General features: G+C 33.7%; 1 long non-coding RNA gene across 9 annotated transcripts; it reads right to left on the bottom strand.

The window, feature by feature from the left end:
• Positions 1–2,363: 2,363 nt before the first annotated feature.
• LOC108824070 (uncharacterized) lies at positions 2,364–13,231 on the bottom strand. 9 transcript variants are annotated; one of them, XR_008938884.1, is made up of 7 exons: positions 12,946–13,231; positions 12,539–12,772; positions 12,244–12,463; positions 12,007–12,079; positions 11,752–11,898; positions 11,322–11,379; positions 2,364–2,382 (listed from the first exon to the last, which is right to left on the bottom strand). It is a non-coding gene; the product is annotated as an uncharacterized LOC108824070 (long non-coding RNA). The 9 variants fall into 9 exon arrangements; XR_001945153.2 differs by lacking the exon at positions 2,364–2,382 and adding an exon at positions 4,368–5,538; XR_001945150.2 differs by lacking the exon at positions 2,364–2,382 and adding an exon at positions 11,044–11,179.
• Between the last annotated feature and the right edge of the window lie 283 nt (positions 13,232–13,514).

Below are 13,514 nucleotides of genomic sequence, written 5' to 3'. Positions count from 1 at the left end.
AATTCTTAGTATGTCTGAGTAGTTGTCCTATTAGGTTTAGGGTTCAAATGTGTTATGAAGGATTAAACCCAAATATAGAATTGCTAATTTGTGATATTTATCAATAGAATTGCTCTCATTCTTGTGTTCTAAAGTAGCTAACTAGAACCATGATCTTAGAATAATTAGACGCTTGGTCTCTTATCTGAATTAGTCCTTATTGAGCTAAGATTTCTGGAAACAGGCAACAGCTGATTTAGGAAGCCTAGTTAGCATATATCAACCCGTTCGTAAAGCTTACTAGAAGCGCGTCGATCGATAATCCAATAGATCAATCAATCGACGACGTGAAAGGTGTATTGATCAATATTCCTATAGAATCGTCGATCAACACTTTATAAAGATCAACATAGGACAGTTGAGGTATTAGATCTAGACATTAGATAATCTAAACATGTGATAGCTGATCGATTATTCTTAAGTTGAGCTCTTTAATATCTTGCATGCAACGTTAGCATCTATATTATTAATCCTGCTTACCAGGATAAAAACCCTAAGTCTAGATATTTCTCATATTGTTTACAGACCTCATTCCAATCAACCGAACAGCTACCTTTTTCAACCCTGCAATTTACAATTAAACTCATTAGACCTAGCTTAATCATTCTGATCCGATCCTAATTACTACAATTGAACCTCTAATTTGAGAGAGTAAAATACCTCCTTAGGGTAATTTGAGTGGTTATCAGTGTTGTGAAATTCGACTCAGACCCACGGTTAAACTGACAAAACAAATGATTCTATATGTAATCCGGTTTAGTTTTTTTTTTAAAATCATTATTTAAGAATTATATAAAACCTGTAAAAGCGCTAAAACCTGGGACCCAACTACCTGCTGAACCTATGAGTGACCCATTATATAATATAATTTGAATTAAATTGTAATATTAAAAGTATTATAATTCATTAATGTTTAGATGAATGGTGGATATATTATGAATATGATGCTCCAATTTTATAAAAAAATAGCCACACAAATTTTTAGTCATATTAATTTATCATTTTTTTTGTAAACGTAATGGATTAATATTTGAGAGGATGCATGGTAAAATAGAATTAGGTTTGATCATCAATGTTTTGTATACAGTTATTACAATTTATTGATTTAAGTTTGAAATAAATATAATTTCTTATTTATTTATGTATTTATTTAGTTTCTTTTTATTCTTCACATCTTATTATAATTTTTCGGTGTTTTTTTTTGGTTTATTTTAAACTTTTAACTTAATTTAATTATTCATATTAGAAATTTTATATTTAATTAATTTTCATTTTGTTAGATATTTTACTATATATCTAATAATAATTTTTATTATTAGATTTTGACCCGTCTTTTAAAGCACGAGATTAGTTTTATTCAAAAACTTATTTACTGAAAATTAGAAATCTTATACATACATATTTTCTATAAAAACATCTGGTTAAAAGTATATATAATTTATATATATATATTAACTTATGAAATTATTTATTAGTCTATATATCATACTTTAATATTTGTTTTTTTAAGTTGAAGAATGTTATAAAATTCATGAATATGTTTCATTCTGTTATTTTATAGTTTGTAAAATAATTAATAAATTGATTAAGTACCTTTATAATTATTACTTGGTGTAGTAATTTAATTATGAATATAAAATTATGTATATAAATATATTGAAGCATTTTTTTCTTTTATATAAATGAAAAATGAATTAATATTCGTTTTTAATTATATTAATTATGACTTTTATTATTTAGAAGTAAATACTAAACAGAAATGATATTTACATTTTAAATAAATGATATTAAAATATATTACTAAAAGGGCATGTAATCTTAGAAAAAGATACTTAAGAATATCTTCTTAGATATCTTATTTTGAAAATATTAAAATAATTGGTTAGGTATAATATATAATAATAACTAAGTTATTTTTTTTTACTACGAAAGGCTATCCTGTTATTCAAACTTGAGTTGGTTTGGGCAATCAGATTAGAATAGAACAACGAATGAAATAAAGAGATCTATGGAATGATCTCACAGTCTTAGCTAAAAAATTTGAAATCTAGTTTTGCGTTCTTGGAATATGAGTCTCTATTCTTTCTAGTTCGGTTGCAAAACTTGGCCAAGTCCGGGGCTCCTTGATCATGGCAATCAAGTCCTTACAGTCTGTACCGAAACTCTGTAATGTCGAGTGCTGAAGCATATTCTCCATTGCCCATCGCAGCACTTCCAGCTCAATATGCAAGGCAGACTCTCTTCGATCGCAGTTCCATGTTCCCATAAGCTGTACTTTGCACGAGCCATCCATCCATGCCCATCCACATCCACTAAATTGTGTTGTAGATGTCCATGATCCATCTATCATGCAGATATTACTCAAACTTAAAACTAAGTTAGTTATAGGAGAATGGTACAACATAGACTACTTACAAATAGATAAATATTGCTTATGTTTTAATAGTATCGATTAGTAAGTCCAAAATTCAAGTGCTAGAAAAACTTATATATTAACCTAAACCAAATTATATATGATAACCTTAATACTCGGCAATCTCATTAACTTAATACTCGGTGATGTTGTTAAATACTCTTCGACCTTTATGTGTTGTTCAATAAAGGTTTTTCAGAATATGATTTTTCTAAGAATTATCTCTCAGAACTTTTACGAAGATCATTCGAGTATGATCATTTCATGCATTCCACAAATCATTCAAATATGGTTTTGTTTGGAATTTCGATCATTTGAATATGGTTTCGTTTGGAATTTTTATCATTATCATGTGTTCTACAAATCATAGAATGAATTAGCAGTCCAATGTGGCTTTTTGTATAGTAACATTATATTGCCTACAAACATTCTAATTTCATTATAAAGTCGGAGTAGGGTGTGATCTTCTTATAATATTCAAGCAGTGGATTGTATCCAAGTATGTAGTGTTAGGAATGTGCTAATCATTTGTACTTACTCTACTAAAAGTCGTAGCGTCAAGGTTAGATAATCATATAGTATTAGGTGGTTGTAATGTTTTGATAGAAACCGCTTATAATCTATGAATTAAGAATTCATTACTAATTTTATATGATCCTACAAGGTCACACACCTAAGTAAACTAGATTAATAATTATGATTTTGGGAGTAATATAATACATAAGATGCATTTTTCCGTCTATTATATGATATTATTAAGGGTAAGGGTTTAAACCGGGCCAAGCCCAACCGAAATACAAAAGACCATTTAGGCCCGATTACAACAAACCCATAAACCCGACATAAAAGACATCTTTAAACGGGCCTAAGCCCAAACCCAAAATCTGACGCAGCAGCACTTCAGCCACAGGCCCATCTCCAAGCACATAAGATGTATTATACTAATGTAAATGATAATTATAATAGTTATAATTATCTTATGAAAAGATGAACGTGTGTAGTGAATGGGCTTTAGCCCACCAGCCCTTGCCTGCATTAGGTTAAGCACGTTGCCATGTTAATTATACTAGGGGTGACCCGCGCTACGCGCGGGATACTAATTTTCATGGTCGCAGACAGTTGTGTAATTTGTTCTTATTTGATTTTGTTAGTGCGGTAAGAGTTTGCATTGAGATATATCAATGTTAAATTGTGTTACAGTTTAAGTAGGATGGAAGGGAAAGGTTAGTTTGGAGCGGGGTGTATGTGTTATTGATTTTATATTTTCCTCATGATGGGTAGGTACGTCATGTAGTTTTGAGTGGTGGAAGAGCCTTTAAGTGTTTACACCAAAACTATTTTTATATTAAAACATACTTTAGTTTTATAAAAATTTGAAAATTTACTTTAAATTGAAAATAATTAATATAATTTATTTTTATTCTAAGATTATATTGTAAATTTTATTAAATTTTGTTATTTGAACTGAAACGACCACTAATATCATTATTAGTTTTAATTTTGTCAGAGAATACAAAATTATTAAATTAAAAACTTAAACAGAATGTAATGATTTATATTTTTCTATTTGATTTCTATTTCAATTTGATATAGTTGAAAAATATCTAAAGTAAAAGTAACTAATTTTTTTATTTCTTACCAGATTTTAATAATATTACACTAACTAATTTTCACGATAATAAATTAATAAAATCAATTGGAAATTGATAAAAAATATTTATAGTTTAAAGTAATATATAAATAGTTTCAATAATGTCATAAATAATAATTAGTATATATTATGTAACAACAAATTATGTTTTATAATATACGTTTGTTTCAGTTTACATAGATTTTCAACTTATAATGATTTTTTTTTAATTTTTAGTGTTTTACTAATACTGTATTTTAAAATTATTTTAGCATTTATTGAACCTTTTTTATTAAAAATATTAGTTGGAAATTTCGCTCATGCTATTTGAAAATATTTTTTTATAGATTAATAGTGTTGTAAATTAATAAAATATTACATTTCTAGTAGTATTTTACTTTAGTTTCATGCCCTATCTAATTTTCTTGTAATAATTGTTTCAAAATTTAGTTAGTTATTTATATTTGTTTCTCTCATTTCATGTGTTGTAGAGTTCTTATTTTGTAATTCATTAGGTTTTATTAAATTAGAATCTTGTTTTGGAATAGATATGAGAACTAATTTCATGTCTGTATGTTGAAAATCTGTTAAAAATGTCGTATATGGTTAAAATGTTAAACCAATTATCAAAAAAAAAAAGATGGTTGAGATGTTTACTTTATTTACATGCTTTTTATATATTTAAATGTCGTATTTTTTTGGGGAATTTTCAAAAATACCACTTTCAAAGTACCATTATTCATCTTTACCACCACTAAAAACACATTTTTGTTGTGAAAGTGTATTTGTGAAAGAGTATTTCGTGTTATTCGTTAATGAACAAGAGGGTTCCTTATATAGGATTACATCGATCATAAACCCTAATGGGCCTAATACATGGTGGACCATAAATGGACCTAGACTCTAGACTATATTCTAATGGTTTGGGTCTGGTTGCTGGACATCCACAAACATGACATTCATAACACTCCCCCTTGGATGCCAGAACCGTCTAGAGCTCATAGTGTGTATAATATTGCCTCATTAAAACCTCTCTTGGAAAACCCAAAACCCAATATAGTAAAAGGGAAACCAAAGACAGGAAAAAGAGTACAACACACACTACTCCCCCTGTTCTGGACCTCAGTGTAGGTCCTTGGGCCTGAACGTCTCAATCTGGTGCACAAGCTTCTCATACGTCGCTGTCGGTGGTGCCATGGTGAAGGAATCATCTGAATTCTCTCTTGAGTGAACTGGAAGCTTCTTGGATGTCTTTATGTCTTCTGGAACTCCATTAAGATGTGGTCAGGATGTACATCTTTACTGATGATCACTTTATGTCATGGTTGGACAGATGGCACTTGACTAGTAACGGACGTGGAACGTATGCTTCATGGGTCTCCAGGAAATCGCAGTCCCACCATATGTATAACTTATTCTGACTATGACTTAAACTGGTGTGGATCTGAAAGATATCCTGCATTAGCAAAATCAACCAAACTCTCCTTGTTTGATTAGTATAAAATAAACCAAGATATTTCGTCCATTTCATAAATATGGTCGGACATGTTCTATGGTACTTGACCATAATATATGGACTTTCTATACATGGGAATGTCTCATTTATTTTCATCCATGGATCTCGACCATAAATGCTTTCATATATCCATGATCCATTCGGATCATATGCTATCGTCCAATGTGTGTCCCGTTCATAACTTTTGACCAAAACTTCTTCATGAACCTTCTTTAGTATATGTCCATAATCTGTTCATGAATGGCTACCATATTATAGTTTGATGTTCCTCAAAACTAAACCATTTTTGAGTCAATATGCCGTTTGTCTTACTTGGACGTTTCAGGTCGGAACTTGACTTAAGGGAACGGATCTGAACGGGCTGGAACAAGGACCAGGATGATTAAGGTCGAACCAGGTCAAACATGATCCTAGTTGATATGGATCCTTTGATTATGAATCTGATGGATTCATCCTCTTATTTTCTGACCATATCACATTCTATTCTTGGTACGTTGGATCATAGACCCAAATATACTTTCATGGCTATGATCTCCTTTATAGATCATTGTATTCTTATTATATCCTTTCCAAGAATCAGTCAAACTTAATCATCCTTTCTTTAAGTATGAACACAAGGAATTTCTTACATAATATATGCATGGACTGATATGGATCGTTCTTACAGAATTCCATTTACTAAGTATCACTTAGCCTTATCTTACATATGCATTATATGCCTTATATGTAGCTGCTTTTACTACAGTCCATGAACAGCTCAGGAACGACACTGTTCTATGAGAACTTCTTTCTCATGTTTCAGGTATCTATATTACCTTTATATCCAGTGATATATTCAATGTCTACTACATCTTTCTTATATATCCAGATCTTATCAATTTCGATATTGGGTAGTAGCATCCACCACATAGGAGTATATCTTTTTGTTCCTTAGTCCCTGTGAGTATCCTTGTGTGATCAAACCATTCCATTGAATGTTTTTATGTAGTAACATGGACGACCTATATATGTTCATTTTCTACGTCTCACGATTTTCTTTTCCTCACAAGACTCTGTTCACTGGTTAGATGGCGTCTCTTATATATATATATATATATATGGCCATACGCCCATCTTTCTTTCTTTATAACCCCACGTCCATTTCTTTTCTTTATGAGTACTTTCACGTGGGTTCGTGATCCTCGCTTATATCTCTTATGCTCAAGTGCTTTCTCTTATGCATCTTTATCACTTATACGTGTGTATGTGTCGACACCTTATATGCTGTTCCATCGCGTTCTATCGCGTCCAGACATGATATAATCGATTGAGATTTCATTCTTATCAGGACCACTGAATACTTTGCAGCTTAGCGTCCCAAGTCGCATTGTATGGTACCTTAGAGCCGGCCGGCCTTATCTCAATGTCTGGTCTGGTTTCCTTTATGACCTCGGATATGTCATTTCTATGCACCTTTCTTTTCATTTCCGAGGTTCCTTTATATATGGAACATATTGGTCTATCTTGTATAGACTCTACAGCAACTTGATAATGTCTCTACTAGGACATTTATTTCGTGGTGCTAAGCTGGTATGACTTAGTCATTCTTTCTTTCGGGTCTGTCTGGCTATCTTTCTATGATTCTCCTTCTTTCTAGGGATTGGACGTCCAGTATAATATAAATCTTGTCCGAGGATCTTTGCCAAGACAAGGATGGTTAATACCAATCCATTTCTCTTATCACATTTACTCTTTACCAGCTTATAGCTTTCTCCTTTTAATGTTGGATAACCGGATTCATCTTGTATGTAATCCGTGTACCTTGGCCACAATCTGATCACCCATGTTTGGCTCATGGTCTCTTTGAATTCGTGAGAGAAAGTCATATTCTTTGTCCAACATATATTCCCAATCTTATCTCATCTTCTTATGAGGTTCCATCCTAGACGGCACATATGTTTTGTGGTGGTTTATTCATAAACTCTTAGGATGGTGTCTGGATCATGACCCTTTAATCATACTTAGATGGGAATATCTATGCTCACTTTTTATGGCATGATGCATCTTATCTTTCATACATGTAAATCCATAATGTCTCCAAGCTTATAGACTTTGAAAGTCTGAACCTTATAGGTTATGGTCTGTTCGACCAAGCTCTTATATCTTATGGCCTGTTTGGCCAGGCTATCACATTCTGTTTGGCTATCATGTTCATGTTTTTATAGTATGGTCATGGACCACACGGGGTGTGTATTCTCCCCCTCATGAACATGCTATAAATTTGTTTGTGTAAGGACACTAAACTATTATGCCATTTCGTGATGCTTGGGACAATTGAGCCTCATGAGTTTCCCTTGTGTACATGTTTCACAACGTGAGATTTCTATGTGATAACTCTTTGTGTCTTTGTAATATTAAACTTTGCATCAAGTTTGGACTAGGATGGCTAATCCGGTCATGCCATAAAGTGTTTAATTTCGTGGGTCAACCAATCTGGTTACCTAGGCCATGTGCCTTTATCATACTGATCCTTGGCATAGTCTAGATCAGTAGAGAATGCATGTATAGTCTCGACCATTTTCTATGGTCTTGGGCAATTTTTCTGTTCTCATATATTTGAAGGAACTTTTGTTTCATTTGCCCATTGGTTAATTGCGGAAACCATTCATTTTAAAATCTTTACAACTCAATGGGTCTTTTATTGGGTGTATATAATGCCTTGGCCGAGTGACTATACTCTTATTTATAAACTCATATATACTCTTATCCATATCATAGAGTTTTGATGTCGAGATTTTTTTTTTCAAGGCATCTGAAGTCTCATAATCCATCTGATCATTTTCTTTTTCATGAGTTTCATACTCTATTTGATCAGTATGGTCATGATCCATGTCATCTTCACCATCTCAGTAAGCCATGTTGGCTTCCGGATTTTTCTTCAAACTCTCTATGTAAAGCTCATACAAGTGCTTTGGAGTTTGGCAATTATTTGCCCAATGATTACCCATACCACATTTGTGACACAAATAAGATTTTATTTAAGGTTTAAAAGACACACTTCGACCTCGACCTCGACCACGGCTAGAGCCGGCTGTGGTACTGCGGCCTCGTCCTCGCCCATGTGTCTTAAATGTGTCACGACCTCGTCCATAACCTTTCCCACGGCTAGGGCCAGAATGGTTGTTGTGCTGGACGAGATTACTTTTTTTCTTAGGCTCCAAAGTCAGCCTAGAAATGTCGGGTAATGCTTTTGTACCGAGAAGTCTCATCTCACTGTTTCTCATTAATAACTCATTATTGGTCTCCGCCAATAGTAAACAGGAGATCAAATCAGTATAGGTGGTGAAACCTCTTTCTCTATACTGCTGTTGCAGTAACACATTAGAGAAAGTCTTGTTCAGTTACTTCTTCACCACATTGTTTCAACATTGAAACTATCTTAAACAGAACTGAGTTGTATTCATCCACAGATTTATAGTATTGAAATCTCAGGTTCTTCCACTCAAATTTTATCCTTTGGTAATAGCACCGTTTTATGGTGATCATATCTCCGCTGTAAGGCGGTCCAAAGTTCTAGTGGATTTTCTTTACTGAGATACTGATTTCTTTAGACTCTCATTTAGATGGTGGCTAATAACTAATATTGCCATGTATCAATCTTTCTCATTTGGCAATATCGCTTTCTGTGATTCATTCACCAAGTTCTTTTGACTTTAGGATAACCTCGGTATCCAGTGCCCATTTCAAATGATTATCTCTTTAGAGATTTAAGACAGCATAATCCAAGTTGATTTTCGACATCTCATATTATATATCACTCAATCTTTATAAGAAAATCAATCATATAAATCGTGTGATCAAGCAAACAATCGAGTTAATGCTTTCCTAATAAACAAGCCACACGGCTTAGATATATGTCTAAAATATAAAGTTTTTCCTTTTATAGAACGTTTTTGAAAATATAAATTTTCTGAAAATAGAAAGTTTCCTTTTATAGTAATTTTCTAAAAATAGAAAGTTTCCTTTTATAGTAAGTTTCAGAAAATAGAAAGTTTCTTTTTATAGTAAGTTTCAGAAAGTAGAAAGTTTTCTTTTATAGTAAGTTTCTAAAAATAAAAAGTTTCCTTTTCTAGAAATATTCTGAAAATACAAAGTTTCTTATTATAGTAAGTTTCTAGGGTTTATAAGAAATCGATCATAATTATGTTTTAGGAGATGATCAACTTCAAAGTTTAAAATCGATTTGATCATTCAGATCAATGATGTTTTCGAGATTCAGCAAGCCATTGAGACTGTGATTTTAATTGATTAACAATCTCATATCGAACTTTAGGTTTAAGAGCTCCGATTTACTCATGGATGAGTTTGGACTTATTAATCTAGGTTGTTAGGGATTTTGCAAGATTTTAATTGTCATAACCTTTAACATCAAACCAAATTCGATTGTTTGTGTTCTCTTTTAGAGTTTCAGACAGTTTACCTTTGTTTAGAGAAGATCTGAAATCGGACCACGAAGAGAAAGAGAGATCGTAGATGGATTAGGGTTTTGACGGCGCAGCTTAGAACGGGAGGTGAGCGCGCGTCTGAAATCGGATTGATGTGAGGTTTGCGGCACTGGATTCGTCTCGTCGAGAGCTTCAAATTGATAGGTTGATCGTCGTCTGAGTCCTTACGGTTAGAAAGATATGACAGTTTGAAGTTGCGGTCGAAATTAGGGTTTTAGGTCACTTGACGGCGCGTCTTAGAATAGAGAGTGAGGGTGCGTCCGACGTCAGATAGAGTCGAGGCCGACGGCGTTGGATTCGTCTCGTCAAGAGCTTCAATTTGATATGTGGCTCGTCGTCTAGATCCTTACGGTTGGAGAGAACAAACTGTTTGAAGTGGCGCCGTCAGGGTTTTTGAGGTAGCTCGGGATTTTAGAGTCTCGTGCTGATAACGTGTTGTGAAAGTGTATTTGTGAAAGAGTATTTCGTGTTATTCGTTAATGAACAAGAGGGTTCCTTATATAGGATTACATCGATCATAAACCCTAATGGGCCTAATACATGGTGGACCATAAATGGACCTAGACTCTAGACTATATTCTAATGGTTTGGGTCTGGTTGCTGGACATCCACAAACATGACATTCATAACAATTTTCAAAAATACCTTATTTATTAAAATGGTAAAGACTCTAATATCTTTGTTTTTATATGCTTTTCAAAATTCTAATCCCAAATTCTAAATCATAAACCTCCAATTCTAAACCCTAAACCCAAAATCTTCAACTCTAAACCCTAAACCCTAAACTATATACCCTAAATTCAATATCCTAAACCCTAAACCCTAAATCCTCAACTCTAAACCCTAAATCCTCAACTCTAAACCCTAAACTATATACTTTAAACCCTAAAACATCAAATCTTAACCCTAAATCCTAAACCTTCAAATCTAAACCCTTCATTAAAAGTAGTGGTAAAAATGGTTAGTGTAAACATGAAAAGTGGTACTATGAAAATGGTATTTTTGGCAATTTCTCTATTTTTTTTTTGAATATGCACACTAATCAAATGACAGAGACCAGAATATAGGAGATACTTATTCAATCTCCATGCCTTCCTCTGATGAATTGTTGATGATGTGGATATAATCATGATAAAAAGATGAAAAGATTAAAATTATTTAATGCCAAAAAAATACATGTGATAAGTAGAGAAGCAGAATATGAAGTGTTCTTTTTTTTAGGATACGAAGTGTTCATACCGCAATATTACTAATTGTATCATGTTGATCCCATCTTCCACTGTCACACTTGAAGATCCTGAAGTCACCAGACACGAAAACAGAATCACCATGAACCTTAAATTTTGAAACAATACTGTACGGTAATCAATTTTGCTATGCATAAGAAATAGCACTCGTAGTCGTAGACGTGACTACAAAAAAATCAATATTCCCATTACAAATGATAACTAATACATAATAATTCCAAATACATAGTTTAGTTTCTCCCAAACAAAATCTCACTCAGTCAAATAGCATTGATCAGTAACCAGATCATAAATTGCATTGTCATACTGTAAAATGAGGAGTACAAAAAAGAAGATAAAATAAGATTACCTTTTTGACGGTTGTGTATAGATCTTGATATTGAAATCATTTTAAAAACAGGGGAAAGAAAAAAGTTACTAACATTCATCATGGTGTAGAAGTGACTGCTGCGGAAGAATACACAAAGCTGACCATCTCCAAGGCCTTCTTCCAAGAAAAAAAGCCTGGAGAAAACGATAATTAACGATTTTGTCCAACCATTGTCACCTGAAATTCTTAATCTCTTCACCTGAAAATTCAACAATGGTGAAGTATTCTTAAGAAAACAGGGAAACATATGAAGTCTTCTCTATGCACAATAGAATACAATGGGTAAGTGTGTGTGTGTGTAACATACCTCTTTCTGGTGTAAGTCTATTTGCATACTTCCATTTGTCCATGAATTGAGTCGCTTTCATAAACTGGAAAACCTACAGTTACACATTTATCAGTTTCATACATGGGCACATATTCATCATGGGATTTGTCATTAAGATATGGAAATGCAATGAGCATTTTGAGTGAGTGAATTTAGTTGTAACATATATCCAGCTTGCACTTTAGGTGATTTCATAAAGAGATACCAATTCATTACCTAGATTAACAGAAGTTTCGGCTTCAGACTTGACTTGAATTTCAGAAGTACATAATTTGTTTACTGCTATTCTCAGTCTCAACATCACAACTGTATCATCTCTCAACTCCATTGAAGAGAACTACACACCGTCATGACTTGCTAGATAAGTACCATAGCTCCACCACTTTCTCATCATGCAGTGTCACAGGCTTCACACCAGCAAGAATCAGATTCTTCGCTGCCAACAACACCAAAACAAATAATTAATAATTCCCAAACAATAACATCAAAAAATGAAATAGAAATGCATTACCAATCTCAGCGCCAAGGCCGTGCATCCCCGAGATGAGAACATTTGAAGCAAAGAGACGCCTTGTCGTCTCGCGTCCGTTCACGGCGAACTGTCTGCTGTGCAGATCCTCATCGATCTCCTGACCGTTCGAGTTACCGGAAGCCACGTGGACGGCACTGCTACTACTACCAGAAGCTGAGATTGTAGAGTAATCGGAATCGATATCGATACGGCATTTCTTGACCGGCGAAGATGCTGCTATATGATCATACAAAAATAATTCAATCAAACCGATTGATACGCCACGAACATAGATGCAATTAGGATAATACGCTAACAGATTCAGGTTTGATATATGATCAAGAATCATCAATACTTCAGATTTATAACGGATTAGGATCCAACAGTCAATAAAAGAGAAAGTGTACTTATAACCATGAGACATGTAGTGGTCTAAATTCGTGAGGAGCTGTTAGTTAATGTCCAGATCCATAACCGGCGAAAACACTGTAATGGTCTCCGTTGAGATAACTGTTAACTAAATCCAATCACCTGGATGAACCACGTCTCTGCGACCAGTCTCCAGCTATCGCAGTAGATATATGCGGCGGAGGAGCAAAAGCCGTTGCTTTCGGGGGCTTGATGAAGGAGATGAAGAAACCAAGAGATAATGTTTATTTGAAGCCCTTCTCACCAATCAGCCGATGCCCAAATCAAATGAATCAGGAAATCGATGTCTTTTGGATGCCTTGCCACGTGTCACACTCTCAAAACATGAGTTTCCAGCCTGTCATCCTATGTGTCATAGCTTAGGAGAGAGCAAACTTAACTTTATATAAGTAGATAGATACATGGGGCTGTCTTTTCATTAAGCGCAAAGAAAGTAACCAAAAACTCTAAGGCGATCGATCAGAGACAAAACGTTTGTCTAATTTGACGGTACTAGCATCCCGTTGTGATCTAGTTTGTATGTGTAGATACCGGTAGAGGCATGACA

Source organism: Raphanus sativus, chromosome 9, assembly GCF_000801105.2.
Source record: "Raphanus sativus cultivar WK10039 chromosome 9, ASM80110v3, whole genome shotgun sequence".
NCBI lineage: Eukaryota > Viridiplantae > Streptophyta > Magnoliopsida > Brassicales > Brassicaceae > Raphanus > Raphanus sativus.
Note: the sequence above shows the minus strand (reverse complement) of the source record. Positions and strands in the feature narration are given on the sequence as shown.